Raw genomic sequence first — 6,000 nt, 5'->3', positions numbered from 1 at the left:
GTGTGCCAGTAGGATATCTCATAGCAGAGTCTCTCTCTCTCTCTCTCTCTCTCTCTCTCTCTCTCTCGACACAGTTGTCTATCCTATTATCCTCAACAAGGCTACTCACACCACCTCACCTTCCATTTCCATTGTCGAAGAGTATTCATAAGATTCATAGACATTTCTTTCCTTTCTTGTTCTCCTTTTTGGTTAAGTATACTTGATTTTCAGTCATATTAAGAAAGAAAGAAAGAAACCCAGAAACTAGAAGCCCAGTGCATCTCCATTTTCAGTCATATTAACAAAGAAAGAAACCCAGAAACTAGATGCCCAGTGCATCTCCAGTAGATCAAAATAAAGTACAGAGAGAGAGAGAGAGAGAGAGAGAGAGAGAGAGAGAGAGAGAGAGAGAGAGAGAGTTAAGGTAATGAAAAGGGTTGAAAAACCCATTATGGTAACATAAAGATAGAGAAAGAGATTACTACCCAAAAAGGAGAGAGAAAGATCCCAAATAGGATAGAAACCCAGAAAGGATACAGCTTCTAATTCCCAATCTAGTTGTCGTGCACGACTGTATAAAGTAGTTATGAACTCCAACCCCTTCCATTCAACTTGATTTAGCTAGATTGGACTAGCAGAGCAAAGAAGAAAGAAATAGGCCTTGATGGCTCCATCTCCAATTCTCTTCTGCTACTTCTTCTTCGTCACTCTCATTTGTTCCCTAACGCAAGCAGCTCCACGAGGAGGCCGATGGGACCTACTACAGAAAAGCATTGGGATATCAGCGATGCACATGCAACTACTCAAAAACGACCGTGTCATCATGTACGACCGAACCAACTTCGGTCATTCTAATCTCTCATTACCCAATGGCAAATGCCGCCATAATCCTAAAGAAAAAGTCCTCAAGGTCGACTGTACCGCACACTCTGCCGAGTACGACGTCCTTACAAATTCTGTAAGGCCACTTATGGTCAAAACTGACGTCTGGTGCTCTTCCGGTGTCGTCTTACCCGACGGCCGTCTCCTCCAGACCGGTGGTGACAACGAAGGAGAACGCGTAATCAGAATTTTCCGGCCGTGTAGTGACTGTGACTGGGAGGAGACTCCATTGGGACTCCTCGTAAAACGGTGGTACGCCACCAATCATTTGTTACCGGACGGACGTGTTATCGTCATTGGTGGTACCAAGCAATTCAATTACGAGTTCTACCCTAAATCAAAATCCACTGATAAGCTCTTCAATTTGCCTTTTCTACCCACATGAAGAGAACAATCTCTACCCTTTTGTTTACCTTAATGTGGACGGAAACTTATTCATCTTCGCCAACAATCGAGCAATCTTGCTCGATTACAATAAGAATTTAGTGGTCAAAACTTTTCCGGCGATACCAGACGGCCACCCTCGATGCTACCCAAGCACGGGTTCCTCTGTTCTGCTTCCATTGACCAATTTAAAGAAACCCGAACCTGAAGTCCTCGTCTGCGGCGGAGCTCCACGAGGATCATTTCCTGAGGTTAGAAGATCAAGGATCTTCCCTCAAGCCTTATCGACATGCGCTAGGATCCGAATTACTGACCCGAATCCAACTTGGTTCATGGAATCTATGCCACTCCCGAGAGTGATGGGAGACATGATCTTACTCCCCACCGGCGATGTCTTGATCATCAATGGAGCAGCAAGAGGGGCTGCCGGGTGGGAATTCGGTAAGGACCCTGTTTTACACCCGGTTCTATACCGACCCAGTAACCCACCTGGGTCTCGGTTTGAGAAACAAAATCCAAGTTCCATTCCTCGTGTTTACGATTCTACTGTTGGTCTACTACGTGATGGTAGAGTTTTGGTAGGAGGAAGCAATCCCCATCAGTTCTATAATTTCACCGGCGTTGAATTTCCGACGGAATTAAGCTAGAGGCATTCTCCCCGGAGTTTTTATCGGCGAATAATTTGGAAGTCAGGCCAACTATTCTCTCTCCAGAGTCGCAAACGAAGATAAGTTATGGGCAGAGACTGGCAGTACGGTTCATGGTTTTGGGTTTTGTGGATGTGGAGAGTATATCGATGACAATGGTGTCTCCATCGTTCACGACTCACTCATTCTCCATGAATCAGAGACTATTGGTGCTGGATGACCCAATCGTAACAGCGGTGGCCGAATCGGTATATGAGGTAGAAGTGACGACTCCAAAGTCAAATTTCCTAGCACCTTCTGGGTATTATCTTCTATTTGTGGTTCATCAAAAGATACCCAGTGAGGGGATTTGGGTTCAAATCGCATGAGATAGTAGTGTAGGTCCGATCAATTTGATTTGAATTCATTTCTATTTATTGTGAAAAAAAAATCTTAAAATAAGAGAGATAAAACACATTAACATTTTGTTTGATTTGGATTCAACAATTGGAGATGCCTTAAAACAATACCATTGTTAGTAATTATTTACTACGGTTAATTATCCTCTCTCTCTCTCTCTCTCTCTCTCTCTCTCTCTCTCGCTCGCTTACTTGCATTGTTTCATGCACTTAGTGGAATCCATGAGTTCGAAACTCGTACAAGAACATCCTCATAGGAACCTTTTAATTATAATAATCGCTTCATATTACCATGATACTCACACATCTGATCATGTAATAAATACTTAACAAAAATCTGGAATCGAGATATGGATTGTGTCTGATTGATTCTTGGATCGGTGAGAAATCGGTTAGAGACTCATAATTGGCCCAAAGTTACCATAACCCAATATTTTGGAATGATCGAGAACATCTTAAGCCATGGTATCTGAATCTATCTAAAATCATGATTATTATTATCAGTATCGGGATTCATATCAGAGCCAACCGATACCAATACCAATATCAATATGTATCGACCGTATTGGGTTATATCATATAGTTTTGCCCTCATATTCAATTTTTTTTTTTTTTTATATGAGCTAAAGTGGGATCGGTCAATCCGGAACCGATATTGAACAATTCCATGATCTAAACCGTTTAATTCGTAGTTGGGTCTATGCCATCTGCGTTGCTGCTGGACGAGCCCATATTATCATCACTTGAGTCTATTTGGGTTGTGGGCTGGCAAAGCCCAAGTTTTGTTCCAATTCGGAATTGTGGAGAGGCAATTAATTGAGTTTAGCCTGAAGACATATCCATAAAGAGACGCAAACCCAATTACCAGAAGCCCAAATCCATCTAATGGTTGAAATACTCGATAGAACCACTACCAGTTTTCTTCATTCATATCCTTATGTTCTGTTTGGTTGCAAGGGAAAGACAAACATTTTCCTTAGAAGTGTAGTATTATTGTTTAAGAAAAGTTAGTTTTTGTATTTAGTTGCACCTTGCAAGGGAATTGCAAATATTTCGTTTAAAAGTAAAATATATCCATTCTCTTTACTTCATTTTCCCATTTCCTTACAACCAAATAGAGCCTCCTATGCATGCAGGAAACACAACAATTAGGTGAATAATAGTTTTTGTAATTTCTCATAGATATATGATTTTTTCCTCCTATTATCATTATCAGTTCTTAATTCATATTCTTGTCATTGAATGGGTGATCTGCCCCTTTTACCTATGCTTGAATGAAATTATATATATATATGCCCGTTCATTAAAACAACTTATAGCTTTTAAAGAAAGAAGGATCGATATGCTCTCCATTTATATTGACATCTTATACGCTAACTCAACAATGTAAAGTTTGAGGAAAATTATGTAATATCGACGCATCACATGGGGTACGCCACATCTTTAATGAAGAAAGAGGAAGAAGAGAATGTCAGTCATTATGAGAGAAAATGTACTATACAAACAATATGCCATTCAATTTCCCTAACTTTTAATAGAACTGAATATACATGGGAGACAGCTTTCAAATAAGGGCATTTTTTTTTTTAATGGAAGAGAATGTTATCCCACTGCCCTCACCTTGGGCCAACCATCACTCCGTCACAAGCTAGATGACCATTGCGACGGAGGTTAATTGATGCAGTTAGCGTGGTGGTCACCCGGCTGCCGGGCCAATGTGTTTGGATAGCCCACGTTATCGAAAACCCACAAACATTCCCAATCCAACCTACCCATTATTTTATTTGATATCATTAATTGCTTCAAGAAAACCAAAAAAAGGAAAGAAACACTTCTTTTGTGGTTTTCCTTTTGGATTTTGCTTATATGTCCCCCCTTGTTTCTTCATTATTTTGCTTCTATTATTTAATAAAAATTTAGGGGCTTCCTAGGTCCTAGATAATATTCGGGTTTAAAAAAAAAGAAGGGAAGAAACTAGATCATAAAAAAATAGAAGATGCTGTAGCTATTCTGATCCTTATACCCTTTTCTGCAAGCTCTTCTGGACTGTAAAGTGTCATTAAGATTTGTCGTTCAATGAATCCATTGTTTTCAAGGAAGCCCTCCAGGAATCTTCACCTTTGCAGATCGACAAGCTCATCTTTTAATCCCAAGGGCTATTTATTTTAGGAGAAAAAGCTTTCCACCATGCTTTCATTATCATCCTTTAAACTGGAATCAATAAATTATTTCCTAATGAATTTGGTTTTGATTTTTAGAAGTTAAAAATGGTTTATAGATTTGGTTTTGTTTTGAATCGATATGCTATTAAACCGATTATACATATTAATTTGATTAAAAAACTGGTTAGTTCTGGTATTATATATTTATGATTTCTAGTGTTTTGTCGTAGGTTTCAATCATATAAATTAAATTAAATTAAATTTAATTTTTAATTCACAATTTGACCCTAAATTCTGAGGTTTGGGCCCAAAATTGATAATTCAAATTGACAACTAAACCGAAATTAAAACAGATAAAACCGTTTAACAAGAATAATTTATTAATTGGTTTCGAAATGGGAGAAGGAATCGTTTCAGAAACAGTTTGGTTCTGATTTCTACCTTTCATACCTTGAACCAATTCGATATCAAATCTAATAATCAGAATCAACCGATTAGCACCCCTAGTTTAGGATATCAGAGAAAGTTACAATGCCAATGTAGGGAAAGCTCCCATGCCGCACCAATATAATTGGGGTGCGGGATTTGGGCTTGTCATTAAGGGGCTTATGTGGTCTGGAAGTTGGGGGTGTCAACTAATCAGCCTTATTAGCCCCCACCAACTTAAGGTCTCGCACCGTTTTAGGCCATTTAGGTAATCCGACCTCATAAGCCAAGATATGGTCATGTCAATATTCGGTTGGTCAATTATCAATCCATAATCGAGCTAAGTGGTTTAAATGGGCTAATTGCACTTAAACAGTCAGTTATTGGTCCATATTCTGGCTAAATTGGCTTCAACGAGGCTATAAACGGTCGGTTACAGTATTCGATCGATCTCGATTATGGATCGATTTGATGAATAAATCTAAACCAGCAAGGAAAGCCTGAGATCGGCCTAGACCGTTTATTAATTGTGCCAAGCTCAAGCCTGGACCAAATAATATCCGATCGTTCCGATGTGAGGGTCTAGCCCAATGGTGCTTGGCTAGGACTGAACCCCTGAGAGCACGACTCAACATGACTCACCAAGAGCCCGACTATTACTGAATTGCTATTGTTGTAGATGAATTTGATTAATAAATCTAAACCAACCCCTTTTGAATTAATCAAGTGTCCTTCGGGCGATGATCCTCTGCCGCGGGTGAGGCCTTCCGGTGAGCATCAGATGGTCGAGATGACATCGGCACATATCCCGATGCCATGCCGACCATTGGATCCTTGCCGCACCCACGGCAAATGATTTTTTTCGTCAATTCAGTACACCATTAAGCTCTATACCTAAACTATTATCATCTTCATAATACAAGTCTTTGAAAATTGAAGTGATTCAATAGCCCATTTAAAGTCTGTCTGGTGGATTAGTGGTAGCTAGTTAAAGGGACCATTTATAAATAGGACCATGCCCATCCTAAGAGAAACGATTACCTAAGCACATCATTCATGGTGCGAAATCCTAGAATGGGGGGACCAACCAGGCCTTATGAAACCAGCACGAAGCAATAG

The 6,000-nt window shown here is 39.8% G+C and overlaps 1 pseudogene; it reads left to right on the top strand.

The window, feature by feature from the left end:
* The first annotated feature begins 653 nt into the window (after positions 1-653).
* Positions 654-2,275, top strand: LOC122083303 (annotated as a pseudogene).
* The last annotated feature ends 3,725 nt before the right edge of the window (positions 2,276-6,000 follow it).

This window comes from Macadamia integrifolia, chromosome 7 (genome assembly GCF_013358625.1).
Source record: "Macadamia integrifolia cultivar HAES 741 chromosome 7, SCU_Mint_v3, whole genome shotgun sequence".
In the NCBI taxonomy this organism is placed as follows: domain Eukaryota; kingdom Viridiplantae; phylum Streptophyta; class Magnoliopsida; order Proteales; family Proteaceae; genus Macadamia; species Macadamia integrifolia.
The sequence above is the reverse complement of the archived record's forward strand: the minus strand, read 5'-3'. Positions and strand labels throughout refer to the sequence as shown.